This window comes from Ranitomeya imitator, chromosome 2 (genome assembly GCF_032444005.1).
Source record: "Ranitomeya imitator isolate aRanImi1 chromosome 2, aRanImi1.pri, whole genome shotgun sequence".
Taxonomy (NCBI): Eukaryota; Metazoa; Chordata; class Amphibia; order Anura; family Dendrobatidae; genus Ranitomeya; species Ranitomeya imitator.
Genome location: NC_091283.1, coordinates 440773301 through 440798320, shown reverse-complemented (window position 1 = coordinate 440798320; position 25020 = coordinate 440773301). Strand labels below are relative to the sequence as shown.

Sequence of the window (25020 nt, the reverse complement as noted above, 5' to 3'; positions counted from 1 at the left end):
ATACAGGAGTATTATCCCTGGAAGCCCTCTGACTAGCTAGCTACGCTAAAATGATTGGCTGACCCTGAGAACAAACCTTTCCCATTTTACAGACAAAGACAATATGATGGACGTATAAGTGCACCTGAGCAGACCTAGAGAGTTGGTGAGCACCAAAGCAGGTGACGTACTAGGATGCAAATTAAGACTTTTACAGATGTGACTAAAGGAGAGAGAGTAGAGATGTACTCTGGACGGTTACAGCTGACATGGGCAGACATGGGGTACAATCCAGTAAACCCACTCGATGTTAAAATATTGGTAAATACATTCATTGGCGGTATGACAAAAGGCTTACGAGACGCAGTACAGACAGCCAGACCTAAATGGAGAAATGTAGATCCAAAGACCTCCTGAAGGTTGCTCAGGAGTTGAAGAAACTAGGACAATAAGACGACGTGTCATGTATGATGGAAAACGAGGAAAACAGAGACGTAGTAAGGGACCTAAGGACTTAGAAACAGTGAAGTGCTGGAATTGTGGAGAAAATGGACACTCAGACCAATTCAGACTAGGAAACTGACAACCCAGTGACAAATGTGTGCCCTGTTATTGTCCCCTCCGGACCTGGTCCTGCCTTGATGACCACCATACCAATGCTGGGAGGGAAATAGACAGAATTCTTGACCGACACTGGGGCAGCTGGGACTAGTACACAAAGACTTGATACTGCCAGACATGATTACTGACGAGACTGTGGAATACGTGAGGGTAGGGGGACAAGCGACTGAAGCCCCTATGACTAAACAAGAAAAGACTAGAGTCACGAGACAGCCAAGAGGTGCTTACAAACTTATTGTTAGTGACAATACCCCTATGAATTTGCTGGGAGCAGAGTTGAGTGCTATCTAGGCCACTATATAGTGCTCTCCTGAGGGTATTACAGTCACAAGTCCCCTTTTCATATAAACACTTGTGGCAGAGGGACGCCAGGGTCTTCCATGTGCACATTATACCACAGGTAAATCATGCCCTATTGTAGTTACACTTAATTCCATTCATTTGCCAGTTTTAGTAGTTTCCTTGCACAAAGATGGTATAGTTACTGTGTATTTCTAGGTTGTCTTCATATGATATATAGTTTTTTAGCCATTCATTATATTGGCTCAAACCATAGTCACTGTTTATTTGTCTTTTCCAGTCCTTATACCTTATCGCAAGCAACTGGCATTGATATTTGGTATTTTTCAAATCCCATCGGATATGACACAGATTATCTTTGTATCAGGCCTCCTGAGGAGCCCGCATGGGCGAAACGTGTAGAGGCGCGCTATATTATAAAGGCGTATATGGTACCACCGCTGACAGATTGGGAGATGAGTATATTTATGTATTCCATATACTTTGGCACGTTTGAATTGTGATCTTGTTGTTACCAGGACCAGACTGGTTCTTGTAGGGGATTTAATTAATGTGCTATACTTGTCCTGCATTGCACTTAATGACGTATGTATCTAATCAAGATTGTGCATTGTCCTGGTCTGCATACATTTTGACCTTTGCTCTACTGTTTGGGACACTTATTAAATTGATACCTAGATCATAGAGGTTGGTACATAAGTGATCCCCTAAAAGGGCGTGATATCTGTTTCCCTATTTTATATACGCCTATGTGTTCATACAATGTTTTTATTCTGGGGGTTCTAGATTTTCCCTAGCATAGGTAGTCCTCTGTCTAGTGCTAGAGGATCCTTTAGCTTGTGGGTAGAGGTGCTCACTAGCAGTGGTAGTATTTATCAGGGCCAATAGGGACAGCCAACGTGGAGCGGGGGCGCCATTACGCTCCCCCCTAGGGTGCCAACCTCCGCAGCTAGGCAGGGACGTATATAGGTGCCGTAGCTAGGGCAATCTAGTCTTTTTTCCCCTTTAGCATTTTTTGTTGTTTATTGATTTGGCAAATGCATTCTTCTCTGTACCACTGCACTTTGACTGTCAGTATCTTTTGTCTTTCACTCACGAAGGTAAACAATACTGTTGGACGGTCCTCCCACAAAGGGGAAAAGAACTCCCCAACCATCTATTCAACAGCGATGGTAGGGATTCTTGAGCAGTGGCAACCACCTCATCCACAGATTGTGCTATTACAGTACGTGGATGACCTCTTGCTCTGCTGCCCGGACCAGATGTCCGGAAGCTACAGTTTCCTTGCCTGTGTTTTTTTTTTTTTTTTGGCAGAAAAGGGTTGCAGAGTCCACGTGACAAATTACAGTATTGCAAACAAAAGGTGATATTTTTAGGACATTGTATTGCTGAAGGTACAAGACACCTGACTGAAGACAGAAAACAGGCAATACAAATCTCCCTTTACCCAGGTCACACCAGCATCTACGCACTTTTCTAGGTTTGGTGACCTACTGTAGGCCTTGGATAAGGTCTGCTTCACAAATGATGCACCCACTCTATGACTGTTTGCCATCAGAACCCTACAATCTCACTCAAGAAACAATTGACTCCTTCCACTCTCTCAAGCTGCTCATTGTGTCAGACATTCCAAACTATGATCAGCCATTTTTCTTATTTTTCACAGAGCAGGGTGGACATGCTACCGCAGTACTGACACTACAACATGGAAAGAAACAGAGACCGATAGGTTACTACTTAGCACAATTAGACCCCATGATTAGAGGGTCTTCTACATGTGTACGTGCTGTAAGAGCTGCTGTATTACTGAAAGGCATGTGAGATCACACTGACTTTTTCTTTTTGACATTTTGTTCCCCACGTGACATTAATGCCAGACTCGTACAAGTTCAACAAAAACACCTGTCTAAGATCAGACAGATCAGACTTGAATATGCTCTAATACTAATCCCGGAATATGTCACCCTCAAAAGACATAATGTTCTGAATACAGCCACTCATCTGCCTGTGGATTCAGAAAAGGGGGAATTGGTGACAACAGTGGCAGGTGGGAAAGAGAACATGACATGACGTTGACATGACGCACGAACATGACTACATAGGAGCTGATGAGTCAGGAGACAGTGGGTTTTACATATGTTCGTGGGAAGAAAAAAACCTGTTCCTAATGCATATTTTGAGGTTCTTTTTATTTTTGTAGATGGCTTCAGATACCACCAGAATGGGCGACTCTACATTGGATATGCAGTAGTATCCTCACATGAGGTAATCCGAGCTGAACCACTCGCTCCTCACATGTCTGTGCAGGAGGCAGAGTTGAAGGCACTCACTGAGGCGTGTAGAGCTGCTGCAGGTAAAGTCGCTAACAGTTACACAGATTCGAATTGCGCATGGGGAATATCCCATGATTATTGCCCTATCTGAAGAAGCAGAACGTTTCTTACATCAGCCGGTGAGCCCATTAAAAATGCAGAGCTGGTGAAACAATTAGTGGAGGCATTGACGTTATCAGTCCAGGTTGGCATCGTCAAGGTAAAAGCACACACGGACGGTGACTCAGTGGAGGAAAAGGGCAACAGAAGGACGGACGAGGCTGCTAAAGTAGCAGCAAGGCGGCCTAGGGAGCAGTGGACGGTGGCGGGGAGTCAGAGTATTCCAGCCACACTGAGCCTAGATGTCCTGAAATCCCTCCAGCTGCCCAAACAGAGAAGGAACACTGGGAGAATGGGAGCTGAGCTGAACTCAGAAAGAGTATGGGAGAATCAGGATAAATCGTATATACCAAGATCCCTGCTCCCAATCATGGCGCAAGCAACACAAGATGCCTCCTGGATCGCTCCTGGTTTCAGTTACGCAGCCGCAAAGCTCGTACGGTCATGCCTCATCTGTGCACAGCACAACCCAGGTAAAACAGTAAAAATCCCTAAGAAAGCGACACCCAGGCCTCTCTACCCGTTTCAGAGACTGCAGACTGGCTACATACAGCTACCCAAGGTAGGAGTGTGTGAAAAATGTCCTAGTATGTGTAGATCTCTTCTCTGGTTGGCAGGAAGCCTATTTTGTAAAATGTGCAAATACTAAAGCGACTGCAGACAAACTGATAAAAAAAAAACTGATCTGCAGGTATGGTGTCCTAGAAACCATGGACAGCGATAGGGACACACACTTCACGGGAAAAATAATGAGGGAAGTCATGCAGGTCCTGGGAGTACAGCAAGCATATCATGCACCATATAGACCACAAAGTAGTGGGAAAGTGATGAGACTAAACGGGACACTTAAACTGGAAAATCAAAGGCCACGGCAGACAAAGGAAAGAGCGGGGTAGAGTGTTTGTCTCTTGCACTTTTTTCAGTCACACACACTCAAAATAGAAAGACAGGCTTGTGTCCTTTTGAAGTCCTGTTTAGTAGTTTGCCAGAGGCTGGTCTGTACTTCCCACAGGTGCTACAAAAGCAACACGGTGCTATGACAGCCCATGTCCAGGCCGTACAGAAAAGACTTAATGTGGTGCATAAACATGTGTTTTCATCCATTCCAGATCCTAATGCCAGTGCAGACGTATATCAGCTGAATCCAGGTGATTGGTGGTCATACACAGATGTACATCAGCTGAATCCAGGTGATTGGTGGTCATACACAGATGTACATCAGCTGAATCCAGGTGATTGGTGGTCATACACAGACACGTGAGAAGGAACCTAGATCCACGGTTTGACGGCCCGTTTTAAAGTCCAGCTGACCACATTCACCTCAGGGAAACTTGAGGGAAAGCCCACCTGGATCCATGCCAGTCACTGCAAAAAGATCTTTTCACCAGCAGAATGACTGTTGTCCTAATCACCTTGCTGGCTGTGGTAGGATGTTTGCATCTTACAGAGACACTGGATAAACAAACTTATTCAACATCTTGCTTTTCTTATAAAAGACGCGGAAGGACAAAAACTGCTGGACTGTTGGATCTGTGCACACAGCCCAGTATCTGCAAGGACTATGCTGTACTTAGCCTTACCCCAGGACCCAAGGAAGGCATTAACACCACACTGCATGCACAAGTGAGACTTGGACTCAGATTTTCGTGGTTCCTTAAGGCTCTTAATGAGACTAATACAATATAGAGACTCCTTTTTAAATCCAGCCAATTGGCTTAGCGGCCTAGTGGGATGGATTATTTTTGGTGTTTTACAGACTTGTATGCAAATTTTGTTGCTTTGCTTATTCTTTTATGTAGCCGTAAAAGCGCTAATATATATATTACCTAAGCTATGGAATAATGTATGTGTAGAAAAAACCCTAAGGCTGAACCTTCTGTAGTATATCATAGGCCCCGTATGGCCACTGTTGACGGGGGAGGTGAGTGTCCACACTGAGGGTGGATGGGTGAAGCAGGTAGGAAGTCCCCTTGTGGGTACTAGACCCATGAGACAGGAGCTCCTTTGTGGACATCAGCTGACCGCGTAGCAGAGGTTATACCATTTACAAAAGGGGGAAATTGATATAGAAGGGTTAATAGTTTGCCTTTAAGTGCCTTTTGCCTTTAATTGCTACAATTGCTAGAATCTGTTGATGCAGTAATCTTAATGTCTCCAATTCAAGGAGACCATACTTCTTATCATGTATGTTCCCAATACTCAGTCACAACATGCTTTGGGTACGCTAGAGAATAAAGGTCAGTATGACCCTGGGTGATGGAGGGGGCTACATGAATTACATTAGAGTTACAGTTGTTGTAAATGGTATATAATATTGCCTCTTGCTCTATTACTTCAGATAAAAGTGACTTGCTCACAGGATATGTGTGAGGTGTCTTTTTGTCTCCAAGCGCGCTTGTAAAATGACGGGCGTAACTCCACGATTTGGCCCTCACTGGTGATCTGTCAGCTGACATTTGGGTCAGAATGAAAAACAGCTATAACAGTTTTGGCGCCCAACGTGGGCCTGTAGGACATTATTGCAAGAGAGCTTGGCTGAGTAGATTACACAAGAAGGAAAACACACAGCAAGTCAGCAGGATCTAGGAGCAACATGGCAGATGTGACAACCTACATGGTGAGCTGCAGCATGTGCTACATGTTCACAGATCGACCAGAAGAAGAATCCAATTTCACCTGTCAGAAGTGTAGACTAGTGGCCCTTTTAGAAGAAAAGGTGCGGGGTCTGGAAGAAAGAATAGCAACTTTGAAACTCATCAAAGAGAATGAAGACTTTCTAGACAGAACAGAAGCATCTCTACTGGTCACAGAAGGTGCAAAAAGTGTCAGAGAACCTCCAAAAGCAGATGAGTGGAAGCATGTGACCAAAAGAAGCAAGAAGACCATGGAGAAATCACCAACCACACAACTGAAGAACCGATATCAAATCTTTGTAGAGGATGAAGATGGCACACCTAAGAATGAAGCAATACCAGCAAGCAAAAAAGAAAAGGGCACACAGCAACAAGTGACAGCAAAAAGTACAGCCAAGAAGCAACGAAGAGTGGTGGTGGTGGGAGACTCACTACTGAGAGGCACCGAAGCAGCCATCTGCAGACCGGACATAACTGCAAGAGAAGTATGCTGCCTTCCAGGTGCGATGATCAAGGATGTGACCGATAGGATACCAAAGCTCTTCAGCTCCAAGGACGTCCACCCATTTCTTCTGATACATGTTGGCACCAATGACACGGCAAGGAAGGACCTACCGACAATCTGCAAGGACTTTGAAGAGTTGGGGAAGAAAGTAAAGGAACTGGATGCACAAGTAGTTTTTTCTTCTATCCTTCCAGTAGACGGGCATGGCACCAGGAGATGGAACAGGATCCTTGATGCAAACAACTGGCTAAGACGATGGTGCAGACAACAAGGATTTGGATTCCTGGACCACGGTGTGAATTACTGGTATGATGGACTCCTCGCCAGAGACGGACTACACCTCAACAAACCTGGGAAACACACATTCGCCAGAAGACTCGCTACACTCATCAGGAGGGCGTTAAACTAGAAGAAGAGGGGACGGGAAGAAAAACATTAGACTCGAACAAAGACGACCCAGGAAAACATACTCAGAAGGGAGGTAAGAACATTTCTAAAACAATCCACAGTGAGGAGATTGGAACAAAACAAAATCCTCTAAACGGCATGCTCGCAAACGCCAGAAGCCTGACAAACAAGATGGAAGAACTAGAAGCAGAAATATCTACAGGTAACTTTGACATAGTGGGAATAACCGAGACATGGTTAGATGAAAGCTATGACTGGGCAGTTAACTTACAGGGTTACAGTCTGTTTAGAAAGGATCGTAAAAATCGGAGAGGAGGAGGGGTTTGTCTCTATGTAAAGTCTTGTCTAAAGTCCACTTTAAGGGAGGATATTAGCGAAGGAAATGAGGATGTCGAGTCCATATGGGTCGAAATTCATGGAGGGAAAAATGGTAACAAAATTCTCATTGGGGTCTGTTACAAACCCCCAAATATAACAGAAACCATGGAAAGTCTACTTCTAAAGCAGATAGATGAAGCTGCAACCCATAATGAGGTCCTGGTTATGGGGGACTTTAACTACCCGGATATTAACTGGGAAACAGAAACCTGTGAAACCCATAAAGGCAACAGGTTTCTGCTAATAACCAAGAAAAATTATCTTTCACAATTGGTGCAGAATCCAACCAGAGGAGCAGCACTTTTAGACCTAATACTATCTAATAGACCTGACAGAATAACAAATCTGCAGGTGGTTGGGCATTTAGGAAATAGCGACCACAATATTGTGCAGTTTCACCTGTCTTTCACTAGGGGGACTTGTCAGGGAGTCACAAAAACATTGAACTTTAGGAAGGCAAAGTTTGAACAGCTTAGAGATGCCCTTAATCTGGTAGACTGGGACAATATCCTCAGAAATGAGAATACAGATAATAAATGGGAAATGTTTAAGAACATCCTAAATAGGCAGTGTAAGCGGTTTATACCTTGTGGGAATAAAAGGACTAGAAATAGGAAAAACCCAATGTGGCTAAACAAAGAAGTAAGACAGGCAATTAACAGTAAAAAGAAAGCATTTGCACTACTAAAGCAGGATGGCACCATTGAAGCTGTAAAAAACTATAGGGAGAAAAATACTTTATCTAAAAAACTAATTAAAGCTGCCAAAAAGGAAACAGAGAAGCACATTGCTAAGGAGAGTAAAACTAATCCCAAACTGTTCTTCAACTATATCAATAGTAAAAGAATAAAAACTGAAAATGTAGGCCCCTTAAAAAATAGTGAGGAAAGAATGGTTGTAGATGACGAGGAAAAAGCTAACATATTAAACACCTTCTTCTCCACGGTATTCACGGTGGAAAATGAAATGCTAGGTGAAATCCCAAGAAACAATGAAAACCCTATATTAAGGGTCACCAATCTAACCCAAGAAGAGGTGCGAAACCGGCTAAATAAGATTAAAATAGATAAATCTCCGGGTCCGGATGGCATACACCCACGAGTACTAAGAGAACTAAGTAATGTAATAGATAAACCATTATTTCTTATTTTTAGTGACTCTATAGCGACAGGGTCTGTTCCGCAGGACTGGCGCATAGCAAATGTGGTGCCAATATTCAAAAAGGGCTCTAAAAGTGAACCTGGAAATTATAGGCCAGTAAGTCTAACCTCTATTGTTGGTAAAATATTTGAAGGGTTTCTGAGGGATGTTATTCTGGATTATCTCAATGAGAATAACTGTTTAACTCCATATCAGCATGGGTTTATGAGAAATCGCTCCTGTCAAACCAATCTAATCAGTTTTTATGAAGAGGTAAGCTATAGGCTGGACCACGGTGAGTCATTGGACGTGGTATATCTCGATTTTTCCAAAGCGTTTGATACCGTGCCGCACAAGAGGTTGGTACACAAAATGAGAATGCTTGGTCTGGGGGAAAATGTGTGTAAATGGGTTAGTAACTGGCTTAGTGATAGAAAGCAGAGGGTGGTTATAAATGGTATAGTCTCTAACTGGGTCGCTGTGACCAGTGGGGTACCGCAGGGGTCAGTATTGGGACCTGTTCTCTTCAACATATTCATTAATGATCTGGTAGAAGGTTTACACAGTAAAATATCGATATTTGCAGATGATACAAAACTATGTAAAGCAGTTAATACAAGAGAAGATAGTATTCTGCTACAGATGGATCTGGATAAGTTGGAAACTTGGGCTGAAAGGTGGCAGATGAGGTTTAACAATGATAAATGTAAGGTTATACACATGGGAAGAGGGAATCAATATCACCATTACACACTGAACGGGAAACCACTGGGTAAATCTGACAGGGAGAAGGACTTGGGGATCCTAGTTAATGATAAACTTACCTGGAGCAGCCAGTGCCAGGCAGCAGCTGCCAAGGCAAACAGGATCATGGGGAGCATTAAAAGAGGTCTGGATACACATGATGAGAGCATTATACTGCCTCTGTACAAATCCCTAGTTAGACCGCACATGGAGTACTGTGTCCAGTTTTGGGCACCGGTGCTCAGGAAGGATATAATGGAACTAGAGAGAGTACAAAGGAGGGCAACAAAATTAATAAAGGGGATGGGAGAACTACAATACCCAGATAGATTAGCGAAATTAGGATTATTTAGTCTAGAAAAAAGACGACTGAGGGGCGATCTAATAACCATGTATAAGTATATAAGGGGACAATACAAATATCTCGCTGAGGATCTGTTTATACCAAGGAAGGTGACGGGCACAAGGGGGCATTCTTTGCGTCTGGAGGAGAGAAGGTTTTTCCACCAACATAGAAGAGGATTCTTTACTGTTAGGGCAGTGAGAATCTGGAATTGCTTGCCTGAGGAGGTGGTGATGGCGAACTCAGTCGAGGGGTTCAAGAGAGGCCTGGATGTCTTCCTGGAGCAGAACAATATTGTATCATACAATTATTAGGTTCTGTAGAAGGACGTAGATCTGGGTATTTATTATGATGGAATATAGGCTGAACTGGATGGACAAATGTCTTTTTTCGGCCTTACTAACTATGTTACTATGTTACTATGTTACTTTATGCATATGTTGGCCATTGTTGACATTAACCCCTGTGAAGAAACCAGATTGTATCTTAATTACCCAGACAGCTACCTTTTTGCAAACCAATAAGAACTGACTTTTCATTTGTATATTGGCTTGTGGATTTAAGTGTTTATGTCTGGTGGTTCAAGAAGACAGACTTGCAAACTGATACCATTTAACATACAGTGTAAGTCTGTAATAGTGACTTGTACATAGTGTGTGTTTATCTTTGCTTGTTGATGTGTGCTGATATGCTAATTGTGCATTGAGTTCCAGAACTAGCTTGGTGACTTCTAAAGCAGAGAAGGAAAGACTGTGCAAATAGATTGAATGGTCAAGTAATACTACGTAATCTCATCACCATTGTTTGCCATATCTTGATGTTGAACTAAAGGACACTGGGTAATTCTAAAAATAGCTTACCTGCCTTAGGTATAAAAAGACTCAAAGATCACATCCTGGGGGAGTCTGTAGTAATACAGAGCTACCAGCTGGACATTCTGCAAACCACACTACAAACAGAAGGACACTGGTCTAGGATTCTATAGTATACAACCTAGGGGTTTTTGGCTCTGGTTGGAAGGACACAGATCTGATCCAGTGACCATCTCTGCACCATGGATATGTTTGGAGAAAGCCAGGGTTGGGACCCGCTGGTCGCCTGGTTCCATGGAGATGGTCCGATAAGACAGGTGGTGACTCTCGTGTCAACTGGCTTTGGACCTTGTATGGACTCTATGGACAGTTCTTGGTCATCTCACTATGCTTGTCGCTGACCCTTCTCTGTGCGTTCATCCACAGATGGAGTAGCGACCCTGGGAGCTCTGACATCATGTCAACTGGCTTTGGACCTAGTATGGACCCTATGGACAGTTCTAGGTCATCTCCCTATGCTCGTCGTTACCCCTTCTCTGTGCGTTCATCCACAGATGGAGTAGCGACCCTGGGAGCTCTGACCTCATGTCAACTGGCTCTGAACCTTGTATGGACTCTATGGACAGTTCTTGGTCATCTCCCTATGCTTGTCATTACCCCTTTTCTGTGCGTTCATCCACAGATGGAGTAGCGACCCTGGGAGCTCTGACATCGTGTCATACTAGAAACACGTGGAGACGCAGTGATATTTTGGATATGAAGAGAAAGAAAGTGGCAGCACTCACCGATCTTCTTATGCAGGTGTGTTTATTTGGTACATATATAATAGCAGGATATGATCCAAAAAGTATCAAATATATAAAGCAATTGGACTAAAAAATAACTTTTAATAATAATATTTAAAAAAAGACAAACTAACGTGATCAAGTGATGTACAGACAAGGGAAGATAAAAAAGAGCGACTTGCGTTCACTCTTATTGACACAAAAGGGTACGTAGAAAATAACTAACACACTTGTGCCGGTCTATATTATACTATTAGACCCAGCACCTCTGCTAGTTGTTACTCCGAGAGGAATACGTCAGTATACCACAAAATGTTGACCAGGTAAAGAAATGGTATTGTGTAATATAAATATATGCACAGTATTTGCTAGAGATGCATTGGGTCATGTATTCATGTTACCCTACAGTGCCTTCTTTCAACACATGTAATTGGTCCTTATTGTAAACTGACAATGTATCCACATATCAATGAGTAAACATAATATCTGCAGCACAGAGGCCGTGAGAACACCGTCACGATAGAGCCCATCAAATCATATACGCATCTGCCAGGGAAATACACACACCCTTATTCATAGGCAGAAATTTTGCGCATGTTACAATAGTGCTAGCGCTCTCAAGAAAGTGACATGTGCAGTCTACTGTAGCCGTTTCAAGCTTGAATGCCAATGACACAAATAGCATGGTACAATCTCACCCATTTTCTTCCTTGTGAGAAATGCTTCCGGCCTCACTCATATCAGATAGCGTCTCCCGACGCGTTTCTTCCTAGCCAGGATTCATCAGGGGAATGACAGAGATACCTGCAAGGCTGCTTACCTAGCCCCCGCCGTGTCTCCCTTATGTACTTATCCGCTGGACCGCTAAACGCCGCTCGTCATTCTCGGCGTGCGTTGTACTTCCGGTCCTTTGTGCCCTCAGTTCCGGTTCGTCCATGCTAGATTTGCGCATGCGCACGGCCTGGAACGCATGTAAACCACGCCGTGGAACGCAAACAAGTTCTCGCTATAAAGGATGGTCCTTCATAGACACCGGAGCATTTAAATAGTAAGGGACTCTTATCAGAGAGGTAATATCCCCGCGAAAATGTAATCCAGAAATGATATTACCTAAAATGCTGCTTTATCAAGCGTACTATATATTTGCATAACAATAAAGCAAACATGCCTAAATGGAGACCACCCGAATTATACTTGCAAGGTGCTGCTCCAATAATCCTACGGTCATAGTCCGGAATTTAATACCGGTATCATATCATACCAACCGACACATGAAAAATAATGGGGTATGAGGTCAAAAAGCCAAACTTCAAAAGTAGAAATCCCAAAACAAAAAAACAAAAACCTACTAAAGGTATAATTAAGGGGCAAGTTTATGAATCAGAAAGGGACTGAATAAAAAAGAAAAAAGAGGGTAACAATACAAATGCAAGCATTGTTTCGACATACGGGACACCATAGAATCCTCCAAAAGCCTATATACCCTATAGGCAAACTACAATAATTGACCCCTTCCTACATGGAGGTTGGCACCCTTAGAACCTGCGCAAATGGCGCCCCCACTCAACGGAGGCTGTCCCTAACTATCCATCCCTATGTATCCCTACTATAGAGAGATGGGAGAGGGGAAAGATTATGCAAGACAATATATGTAATGTGAACTACCCCATTTTTATTTGTCTGATGGGGTGATAATCTCGTTCCAAGACCAAAATATAGAAGTAGGGAGTACCTATATGTGTCCCGATAAGAAACAGCCTGTAAATGTCTACATTGTGCTGCTACAAATTGATATCCTGCCTATCGCGGGGGTTGGCACCCTAGGAGTCCTGCGCATAATGGCGCCCCCACTCCACGACGGCTATCCCTATCCTGTCCCTATTATGCCCTATAAAAAACAGAGAATATGAAGAGGAAATGGTAAGTGAAGCAAAATGTCCAATCATGGACTGACATATGAAACCTGCATGTGTGGGTGCTTATAGACACCTTATAAGAAACACCCATATGACAATTGCTCATTTAGGCCATATGGTTGTGTAGTTTTGAGATTAAAAATCCATCTACACTCTTTTTGCAATATTTGTTTATCCCAGTCACCCCCCCTGGGTGATGGTATGATTTTGTCGATCCCGACAAACTTGATTTTTTTGTGGTCACCACTGTGATGTATATTCATGTGATTAGCCACAGGGGTGTCTCTTTTGTTCAAAATGTCGCGGACATGTTCGCATATCCTTCTGCGGAATTCTCTTTTGGTTTTCCCGACGTACTCCATACCACATTCACAGGTGGCCTTGTAGATTACACCCTTAGTTCGACAGTTTATAAAGTGTCGAATGGAGTACGTGACGCCATTCGCATTCCCGCAGAAGGACTTGCTAGGGAGGATAGAGTCACAGGCCTTACACTTTCCACATCTAAAGCAGCCTATCGTCTGGGTAGTCAAAAAATTGCTGTTCCCTGGGTTCGACTGGAAATGACTGTGAACCAGTCGATCCCCCAGAGACCTCCCCCTTCTGTATGTGATCTGGGGTGTTTCAGGAAGAAACTCTCTGATGTCACTATCCATACCCAGTACCGACCAATGTCGTTGGAGGATAGTTCTAATATCATTTGCTCCATTTGAATATTTTGTAATGAAGCGGACTTTAGTTTCCGCTTGTTCTTTTATTTTGGGAATAAGCAATTCTCTCCTATCTTTTTTGACTGTTTCCTTATAGGCCTTATTCAAAATTTCTTGTGGATACCCCCTTTCAAGGAATCTTGTTTGTAAATCATTGGCTTGTTCTTGGAAAGTCTCTATTTTTGAACAGTTTCTTCGCATGCGGAGGTACTGCCCTTTTGGAATACCTCTCTTGAGCGGGATAGGATGGTTACTCTCCCATCTCAAGAGGGAATTAGTGGAGGTGTCCTTCCTATGTGTTTTGGTGGATATTGCGCCATTGGAGGTCTTTTCGATACATATGTCCAAGAAGGACAGTTTGGTGGTGCTGACCTCATATGTGAATCTAAGGCCTATATTGTTGACATTTAGGCCGTCCACAAAAGAGCCAAAGTCAGCTGAACTACCCCTCCAAATGACCAGAATGTCGTCGATGTAGCGTAGCCATAGGGTAGTACTATCATCGAGACATGATGTAGCCTCACTGAAGACTATTGTCTCCTCCCACCAGCCCAGGAGCAAATTTGCATATGAGGGCGCACAAGGGCTACCCATCGCAGTGCCCCTGAGCTGGTGGTAGATCTTCCGGTCAAAAAGGAAAATGTTCTTTGTGAGGCAGAATTCCAAAATTTTCAATATGAACTTATTGTGTGCATCAAATTGTGTGCCTCTGGTGTTCAAAAAGTATTCTACAGCCACTAGGCCCTTGTCATGTGGAATGGAAGAGTATAAGGCCTCGACATCTATGCTCCCTAATACCATATCAGGGTCCAGGAAAACATCATCCAATTTACTTAGAAGGTCCGTGGTGTCCCGTACAAACGAATTCAATGAACTCACAAATGGCTTAAGAACCTTATCAATGTAGATGCCCAGTTTTTCAGCGAGACTATTGTTCCCTGATACAATAGGTCTCCCCTTCAGGGGATTTGTACCCTTATGGATTTTGGGTAGACAGTAGAAAGTGGGTAGAACAGGGTATTTTTGGAGTAAAAAATCTCTCTCCTCTCTCCCAAGAATTTTATCTGCAAAGCCATGCTCGACAATTATCTTCAATTCATTTGAAAAATTGGTCAGAGGGTTCGTTTTTAGAGGCTGATATTCATCTCTTCTATCCAAAAGTGCCATACACAAGAGTCTATAGTCTGTCAAATTCATGATGACAACATTGCCCCCTTTATCAGAAGGTTTTATTACGATATTAGGATCATTTTCTAGATTACGTAAACAAGCGATCTCATTCTTTGTGAGATTATAAGGCCTCCTATGTTTCGACTCTGATAATTTCATTATGTCCTCAGTAACCAAGTTCAAAAAAATGTCCACAGAACCAATATCGCCCATTGGAGGGGGCATCCTAGAACTCTTGTTTTTTAGTTCAGTGAAAGGACCCCTACCTTCTTGGTTAGGATCAATGTCTGCTAGATGAAACAAAAATTGCACGTCCTCCAGTAATTCATCAGGTATCCCCAAACTCTCACACTGTTTCCTATTTTCTTTCACAAAGAATTTTTTCCATTTAAGTTGTCTAACAAAGAGGTTTAAATCCTTTATGACCTCAAAACAGTCCATATCGGACGTGGGCACAAACGATAAACCCCTACTAAGTAGATGTATCTCTTCTCTGTTGAGGAGTCTGGAGGATAAATTAATCACCTGTGTGTCTACACTTGGTTGTGTGCAGTGGTGCGGTTCCTGAGAGGATAACTGAGTTCTAAAAAACCAGCTTTTGGGGGAGATCTCCTGTTACCTCCACGACCACGTCCGTTACCTCTCCCTCTACTTTTTCCTCTCTGATTGTAACTTCTCGTGTCACTCTCTGATAGTTCTGCCTCTGATGATGAAATATCTGTCTCAGTTTTACGGTGGAATCTAGTAGTGGTAAAATTGTATGCTCTATTATCTTTGAATTCTTGTAGGTCTCTTATGAAAAGTTTATGCTTTTTCTCTTTAAGATGGTACTGGAACCTCTCTAAGGAATTTTGCAATTGTATTTCTTTTTTTGCAAAATCCGGTTCTGCTGAGAATTTTTTAGTGATTTCCACCTGTTCTTTCAAGGACTCGTTTAAGATGGAAAGATTTTGTTTTTGTTCATCTAACAAGAGCCTCATCAGTCTAATGGAACTATCAGTGGCTTCCTTTTCCCACTTTGCCAGTAGACTGGGACTCTTGTAACGATATCCTGGTGATAATGTTATTCTAAGATGCCGTGGGACAATGCCTGATTTGATATAATTATCCAGGTTCTGTACCTCCCACCACGAGGATATTTGCTCCTTGTAAACCTTATTTAGTTCTTTAAAGGCAGCGTTAAATGAAGGGACATATTTCTTTTGTGTGAAGTTTTTATCAGAAAAAACCTCTCTGGCCTCAGAAACCCATTGGTTGGTATCTAATCCGACCGTTAAAAAACCGGCCATAACCGTATATCAATGTATATAATAGCAGGATATGATCCAAAAAGTATCAAATATATAAAGCAATTGGACTAAAATATAACTTTTAATAATAATATTTAAAAAAAGACAAACTAACGTGATCAAGTGATGTACAGACAAGGGAAGATAAAAAAGAGCGACTTGCGTTCACTCTTATTGACACAAAAGGGTACGTAGAAAATAACTAACACACTTGTGCCGGTCTATATTATACTATTAGACCCAGCACCTCTGCTAGTTGTTACTCCGAGAGGAATACGTCAGTATACCACAAAATGTTGACCAGGTAAAGAAATGGTATTGTGTAATATAAATATATGCACAGTATTTGTTAGAGATGCATTGGGTCATGTATTCATGTTACCCTACAGTGCCTTCTTTCAACACATGTAATTGGTCCTTATTGTAAACTGACAATGTATCCACATATCAATGAGTAAACATAATATCTGCAGCACAGAGGCCGTGAGAACACCGTCACGATAGAGCCCATCAAATCATATACGCATCTGCCAGGGAAATACACACACCCTTATTCTTAGGCAGAAATTTTGCGCATGTTACAATAGTGCTAGCGCTCTCAAGAAAGTGACATGTGCAGTCTACTGTAGCCGTTTCAAGCTTGAATGCCAATGACACAAATAGCATGGTACAATCTCACCCATTTGCTTCCTTGTGAGAAATGCTTCCGGCCTCACTCATATCAGATAGCGTCTCCCGACGCGTTTCTTCCTAACCAGGATTCATCAGGGGAACGACAGAGATACCTGCAAGGCTGCTTACCTAGCCCCCGCCGTGTCTCCCTTATGTACTTATCCGCTGGACCGCTAAACGCCGCTCGTCATTCTCGGCGTGCGTTGTACTTCCGGTCCTTTGTGCCCTCAGTTCCGGTTCGTCCATGCTAGATTTGCGCATGCGCACGGCCTGGAACGCATGTAAACCACGCCGTGGAACGCAAACAAGTTCTCGCTATAAAGGATGGTCCTTCATAGACACCGGAGCATTTAAATAGTAAGGGACTCTTATCAGAGAGGTAATATCCCCGCGAAAATGTAATCCAGAAATGATATTACCTAAAATGCTGCTTTATCAAGCGTACTATATATTTGCATAACAATAAAGCAAATGTGCCTAAATGGAGACCACCCGAATTATACTTGCAAGGTGCTGCTCCAATAATCCTACGGTCATAGTCCGGAATTTAATACCGGTATCATATCATACCAACCGACACATGAAAAATAATGAGGTATGAGGTCAAAAAGCCAAACTTCAAAAGTAGAAATCCCAAAACAAAAAAACAAAAACCTACTAAAGGTATAATTAAGGGGCACGTTTATGAATCAGAAAGGGACTGAATAAAAAAGAAAAAAAGAAAAAAGAGGGTAACAATACAAATGCAAGCATTGTTTCGACATACGGGACACCATAGAATCCTTCAAAAGCCTGTATACCCTATAGGCAAACTACAATAATTGACCCCTTCCTACGTGGAGGTTGGCACCCTTAGAACCTGCGCAAATGGCGCCCCCACTCAACGGAGGCTGTCCCTAACTATCCATCCCTATGTATCCCTACTATAGAGAGATGGGAGAGGGGAAAGATTATGCAAGACAATATATGTAATGTGAACTACCCCATTTGTATTTGTCTGATGGGGTGATAATCTCATTCCAAGACCAAAATATAGAAGTAGGGAGTACCTATATGTGTCCCGATAAGAAACAGCCTGTAAATGTCTACATTGTGCTGCTACAAATTGATATCCTGCCTATCGCGGGGGTTGGCACCCTAGGAGTCCTGCGCATAATGGCGCCCCCACTCCACGACGGCTATCCCTATCCTGTCCCTATTATGCCCTATAAAAAACAGAGAATATGAAGAGGAAATGGTAAGTGAAGCAAAATGTCCAATCATGGACTGACATATGAAACCTGCATGTGTGGGTGCTTATAGACACCTTATAAGAAACACCCATATGACAATTGCTCATTTAGGCCATATGGTTGTGTAGTTTTGAGATTAAAAATCCATCTACACTCTTTTTGCAATATTTGTTTATCCCAGTCACCCCCCCTGGGTGATGGTATGATTTTGTCGATCCCGACAAACTTGATTTTTTTGTGGTCACCACTGTGATGTATATTCATGTGATTAGCCACAGGGGTGTCTCTTTTGTTCAAAATGTCGCGGACATGTTCGCATATCCTTCTGCGGAATTCTCTTTTGGTTTTCCTGACGTACTCCATACCACATTCACAGGTGGCCTTGTAGATTACACCCTTAGTTCGACAGTTTATAAAGTGTCGAATGGAGTACGTGACGCCATTCGCATTCCCGCAGAAGGACTTGTTAGGGAGGATAGAGTCACAGGCCTTACACTTTCCACATCTAAAGCAGCCTATCGTCTGGGTAGTCAAAAAATTGCTGTTCCCTGGGTTCGACTGGAAATGACTGTGAACCAGTCGATCCCCCAGAGACCTCCCCCTTCTGTATGTGATCTGGGGTGTTTCAGGAAGAAACTCTCTGATGTCACTATCCATACCCAGTACCGACCAATGTCGTTGGAGGATAGTTCTAATATCATTTGCTCCATTTGAATATTTTGTAATGAAGCGGACTTTAGTTTCCGCTTGTTCTTTTATTTTGGGAATAAGCAATTCTCTCCTATCTTTTTTGACTGTTTCCTTATAGGCCTTATTCAAAATTTCTTGTGGATACCCCCTTTCAAGGAATCTTGTTTGTAAATCATTGGCTTGTTCTTGGAAAGTCTCTATTTTTGAACAGTTTCTTCGCATGCGGAGGTACTGCCCTTTTGGAATACCTCTCTTGAGCGGGATAGGATGGTTACTCTCCCATCTCAAGAGGGAATTAGTGGAGGTGTCCTTCCTATGTGTTTTGGTGGATATTGCGCCATTGGAGGTCTTTTCGATACATATGTCCAAGAAGGACAGTTTGGTGGTGCTGACCTCATATGTGAATCTAAGGCCTATATTGTTGACATTTAGGCCGTCCACAAAAGAGCCAAAGTCAGCTGAACTACCCCTCCAAATGACCAGAATGTCATCGATATAGCGTAGCCATAGTACTACCTGTTGTGAATTCTGTGGCTGAATTCACTCCTGTGGTCACAAGTGGTACTGCAGCTTCTGAGCTTCCTCCCTCAGGTGTTCTGGTGAGCTCGTTAACTGCTTCATTACTTAACTCCGCCTGATGCTGCTATCCTTGCTCCTTGTCAATGTTTCAGTGTTGGATCTGAGCTTCTCCTGATTGTTCCTGTGACCTGCTGCTCTGTATAGCTAAGTGCTTTTTGCTTTCTTGTTGCTTTTTTTCTGTCCAGCTTGTCTTTTGTTTTGCTGGAAGCTCTGAGACGCAAAGGGTGTACCGCCGTGCCGTTAGTTCGGCACGGTGGGTTTTTTTTTGCCCCCTTTGCGTGGTTTTGCTTTAGGGTTTTTTGTAGACTGCAAAGTTCGCTTTACTGTCCTCGCTCTGTCCTAGAATATCGGGCCCCACTTTGCTGAATCTATTTCATCCCTACGTTTTGTCTTTTCATCTTACTCACAGTCATTATATGTGGGGGGCTGCCTTTTCCTTTGGGGAATTTCTCTGGGGCAAGTCAGGCCTATTTTTCTATCTTCAGGCTAGCTAGTTTCTTAGGCTGTGCCGAGTTGCCTAGGTAGTTGTTAGGCGCAATCCACAGCCGCTTTTAGTTGTGTTTAGGATAGGATCAGGTGTGCAGTCTACAGAGTTTCCACGTCTCAGAGCTCGTTCTTGTATTTTTGGGTATTTGTCAGATCACTGTGTGCGCTCTGATCGCTAAGCACACTGTGTTTCTGGATTGCCTTCATAACACCTGTCATTAGCAAACATAACAGTACAAGGAGCCAAACTAATGATTCTCAATAGAGGGAAAGAAAAAGTTCTGACATCATTTTTTTTTTTCTTCTGCTCTGTGTTCACTTTTTTTTTTTCCCCCTAGACATTTGGGTGATTCTGGACACAGGTGTGGACATGGATATTCAGGGTCTGTGCTCTTCAATGGATAATCTCGTTATAAATGTACAAAAAATTCAAGATACTATTGATCAGAAATCTATGTTAGAACCAAGAATTCCTATTCCTGATTTGTTTTTTGGAGATAGAACTAAGTTTCTAAGTTTCAAAAATAATTGTAAGCTATTTCTGGCCTTGAAACCTCATTCTTCTGGTAATCCTATTCAACAGGTTTTGATTATTATTTCTTTTTTGCGCGGCGACCCTCAAGACTGGGCATTTTCTCTTGCGCCAGGAGACCCTGCATTGAGTAGTGTCGATGCGTTTTTCCTGGCGCTCGGATTGCTGTACGATGAGCCTAATTCAGTGGATCAGGCTGAGAAAAATTTGCTGGCTTTGTGCCAGGGTCAGGATGATATAGAAGTATATTGTCAGAAATTTAGGAAATGGTCAGTACTCACTCAGTGGAATGAATCTGCGCTGGCAGCTTTGTTCAGAAAGGGTCTCTCTGAGGCTCTTAAGGATGTCATGGTGGGATTTCCTATGCCTGCTGGTTTGAATGAGTCTTTGTCTTTGGCCATTCAGATCGGTCGACGCTTGCGCGAGCGTAAATCTGTGCACCATTTGGCGGTACTGCCTGAGGTTAAACCTGAGCCTATGCAGTGCGATAGGACTATGACTAGAGTTGAACGGCAGGAATACAGACGTCTGAATGGTCTGTGTTTCTACTGTGGTGATTCCACTCATGCTATTTCTGATTGTCCTAAGCGCACTAAGCGGTCCGCTAGGTCTGCCGTCATTGGTACTGTACAGTCCAAATTCCTTCTGTCCATTACCTTGATATGCTCTTTGTCGTCGTTTTCTGTCATGGCGTTTGTGGATTCGGGCGCTGCCCTGAATCTGATGGATTTGGATTATGCTAATCGTTGTGGGTTTTTCTTGGAGCCTTTGCGGTGTCCTATTCCATTGAGAGGAATTGATGCTACACCTTTGGCCAAGAATAAACCTCAATACTGGGCCCAGCTGACCATGTGCATGGCTCCTGCACATCAGGAAGTTATTCGCTTTCTGGTGTTGCATAATCTGCATGATGTGGTCGTGTTGGGGTTGCCATGGCTACAAACCCATAATCCAGTATTGGATTGGAATTCCATGTCGGTATCCAGCTGGGGTTGTCAGGGGGTACATGGTGATGTTCCATTTTTGTCGATTTCGTCATCCACCCCTTCTGAGGTCCCAGAGTTCTTGTCTGATTATCAGGATGTATTTGAAGAGCCCAAGTCCGATGCTCTACCTCCGCATAGGGATTGTGATTGTGCTATCAATTTGATTCCTGGTAGTAAATTCCCTAAAGGTCGATTATTTAATTTATCCGTGCCCGAACACGCCGCTATGCGCAGTTATGTGAAGGAATCCCTGGAGAAGGGACATATTCGCCCATCGTCATCACCACTGGGAGCAGGGTTCTTCTTTGTAGCCAAGAAGGATGGTTCGCTGAGACCGTGTATTGATTACCGCCTTCTTAATAAGATCACTGTTAAATTTCAGTATCCCTTGCCATTGTTATCTGACTTGTTTGCTCGGATTAAGGGGGCTAGTTGGTTCACTAAGATAGATCTTCGTGGTGCGTATAATCTGGTGAGAATCAGGCAAGGAGATGAATGGAAAACTGCATTCAATACGCCCGAGGGTCATTTTGAGTATCTAGTGATGCCGTTCGGACTTGCCAATGCTCCATCTGTGTTTCAGTCTTTTATGCATGACATCTTCCGTGAGTATCTGGATAAATTCCTGATTGTTTACTTGGATGACATTTTGATCTTCTCAGATGATTGGGAGTCTCATGTGAAGCAGGTCAGAATGGTTTTTCAGGTCCTGCGTGCTAACGCTTTGTTTGTGAAGGGATCAAAGTGTCTCTTCGGTGTGCAGAAAGTTTCATTTTTGGGGTTCATCTTTACCCCTTCTACTATCGAGATGGATCCAGTTAAGGTCCAAGCCATCCAGGATTGGATTCAGCCGACATCTCTGAAAAGTCTGCAAAAGTTCCTGGGCTTTGCTAATTTTTATCGTCGCTTCATCTGTAATTTTTCTAGCATTGCCAAACCATTGACCGATTTGACCAAGAAGGGTGCTGATTTGGTTAATTGGTCTTCTGCTGCTGTGGAAGCTTTTCAGGAGTTGAAGCGTCGTTTTTGTTCTGCCCCTGTGTTGTGTCAGCCAGATGTTTCTCTTCCGTTCCAGGTCGAGGTTGATGCTTCTGAGATTGGAGCAGGGGCGGTTTTGTCACAGAGAGGTTCTGATTGCTCAGTGATGAAACCATGTGCTTTCTTTTCCAGGAAGTTTTCGCCCGCTGAGCGTAATTATGATGTGGGCAATCTAGAGTTGCTGGCCATGAAGTGGGCATTCGAGGAGTGGCGTCATTGGCTTGAAGGAGCTAAGCATCGCGTGGTGGTATTGACTGATCATAAGAACTTGACTTATCTCGAGTCTGCCAAGCGCTTGAATCCTAGACAGGCCCGTTGGTAGTTATTTTTTGCCCGCTTCGACTTTGTGATTTCGTACCTTCCGGGCTCTAAAAATGTTAAGGCGGATGCTCTGTCTAGGAGTTTTGTGCCCGACTCTCCGGGTTTATCTGAGCCAGCGGGTATCCTCAAGGAAGGAGTCATTGTGTCTGCCATCTCCCCTGATTTGCGGCGGGTGCTGCAAAAATTTCAGGCGAATAAACCTGATCGTTGTCCAGCAGAGAAACTGTTCGTCCCTGATAGGTGGACTAATAAACTTATCTCTGAACTTCATTGTTCGGTGTTGGCTGGTCATCCTGGAATCTTTGGTACCAGAGAGTTAGTGGCTAGATCCTTCTGGTGGCCATCTCTGTCACGGGATGTACGTACTTTTGTGCAGTCCTGTGGGATTTGTGCTAGGGCTAAGCCCTGCTGTTCTCGTGCCAGTGGGTTGCTTTTGCCCTTGCCAGTCCCAAAGAGGCCTTGGACACATATTTCGATGGATTTCATTTCTGACCTTCCCGTTTCTCAAAAGATGTCAGTCATTTGGGTGGTCTGTGATCGCTTTTCTAAAATGGTCCATCTGGTGCCCTTGACTAAATTGCCTTTCTCCTCTGATTTGGTACCTTTGTTCTTTCAGCATGTGGTTCGGTTGCATGGCATTCCTGAGAATATTGTTTCTGACAGAGGTTCCCAGTTTGTTTCAAGGTTCTGGCGAGCCTTTTGTGGTAGGATGGGCATTGACCTATCCTTTTCCTCGGCTTTCCATCCTCAGACTAATGGCCAGACCGAACGAACCAATCAGACCTTGGAAACATATCTGAGATGTTTTGTTTCTGCAGACCAGGATGATTGGGTGTCATTTTTGCCGTTGGCTGAGTTCGCCCTTAATAATCGGGCCAGCTCGGCTACCTTGGTTTCTCCATTTTTTTGCAATTCTGGGTTCCATCCTCGTTTCTGTTCAGGACAGGTTGAGTCTTCGGACTGTCCTGGTGTGGATTCTGTGGTGGATAGGTTGCAGCATATCTGGACTCAGGTAGTGGACAATTTGATCTTGTCCCAGGAGAAAGCTCAACTTTTCGCTAATCGCAGACGCCGTGTGGGTCCCCGACTTCGTGTTGGGGATCTGGTTTGGTTATCTTCTCGTCATATTCCTATGAAGGTTTCCTCTCCTAAATTTAAACCTCGTTTTATTGGTCCGTATAGGATTTCTGAGGTTCTCAATCCTGTGTCTTTTCGTTTGACCCTCCCAGACTCCTTTTCCATACATAATGTATTCCATAGGTCGTTGTTGCGGAGATACATGGCACCTATGGTTCCATCTGTTGAGCCTCCTGCCCCGGTTTTGGTGGAGGGGGAATTGGAGTATATTGTGGAGAAGATTTTGGATTCTCGTGTTTCTAGACGGAAACTCCAGTATCTGGTTAAATGTAAGGGTTATGCTCAGGAAGATAATTCCTGGGTTTTTGCCTCTGATGTTCATGCTTCCGATCTTGTTCGTGCCTTTCATGCGGCTCATCCTGGTCGGCCTGGGGGCTCTGGTGAGGGTTCGGTGACCCCTCCTCAAGGGAGGGGTACTGTTGTGAATTCTGTGGCTGAATTCACTCCTGTGGTCACAAGTGGTACTGCAGCTTCTGAGCTTCCTCCCTCAGGTGTTCTGGTGAGCTCGTTAACTGCTTCATTACTTAACTCCGCCTGATGCTGCTATCCTTGCTCCTTGTCAATGTTTCAGTGTTGGATCTGAGCTTCTCCTGATTGTTCCTGTGACCTGCTGCTCTGTATAGCTAAGTGCTTTTTGCTTTTTTGTTGCTTTTTTTCTGTCCAGCTTGTCTTTTGTTTTGCTGGAAGCTCTGAGACGCAAAGGGTGTACCGCCGTGCCGTTAGTTCGGCACGGTGGGTTTTTTTTTGCCCCCTTTGCGTGGTTTTGCTTTAGGGTTTTTTGTAGACTGCAAAGTTCGCTTTACTGTCCTCGCTCTGTCCTAGAATATCGGGCCCCACTTTGCTGAATCTATTTCATCCCTACGTTTTGTCTTTTCATCTTACTCACAGTCATTATATGTGGGGGGCTGCCTTTTCCTTTGGGGAATTTCTCTGGGGCAAGTCAGGCCTATTTTTCTATCTTCAGGCTAGCTAGTTTCTTAGGCTGTGCCGAGTTGCCTAGGTAGTTGTTAGGCGCAATCCACAGCCGCTTTTAGTTGTGTTTAGGATAGGATCAGGTGTGCAGTCTACAGAGTTTCCACGTCTCAGAGCTCGTTCTTGTATTTTTGGGTATTTGTCAGGTCACTGTGTGCGCTCTGATCGCTAAGCACACTGTGTTTCTGGATTGCCTTCATAACACCTGTC

The 25020-nt window shown here is 43.5% G+C and overlaps 1 long non-coding RNA gene across 1 annotated transcript; it reads left to right on the top strand.

The window, feature by feature from the left end:
- Positions 1 to 3012: 3012 nt before the first annotated feature.
- Positions 3013 to 5691, top strand: LOC138664325 (uncharacterized). The gene is made up of 2 exons (XR_011318328.1): positions 3013 to 4522; positions 4565 to 5691. It is a non-coding gene; the product is annotated as an uncharacterized lncRNA (long non-coding RNA).
- Positions 5692 to 25020: the final 19329 nt, after the last annotated feature.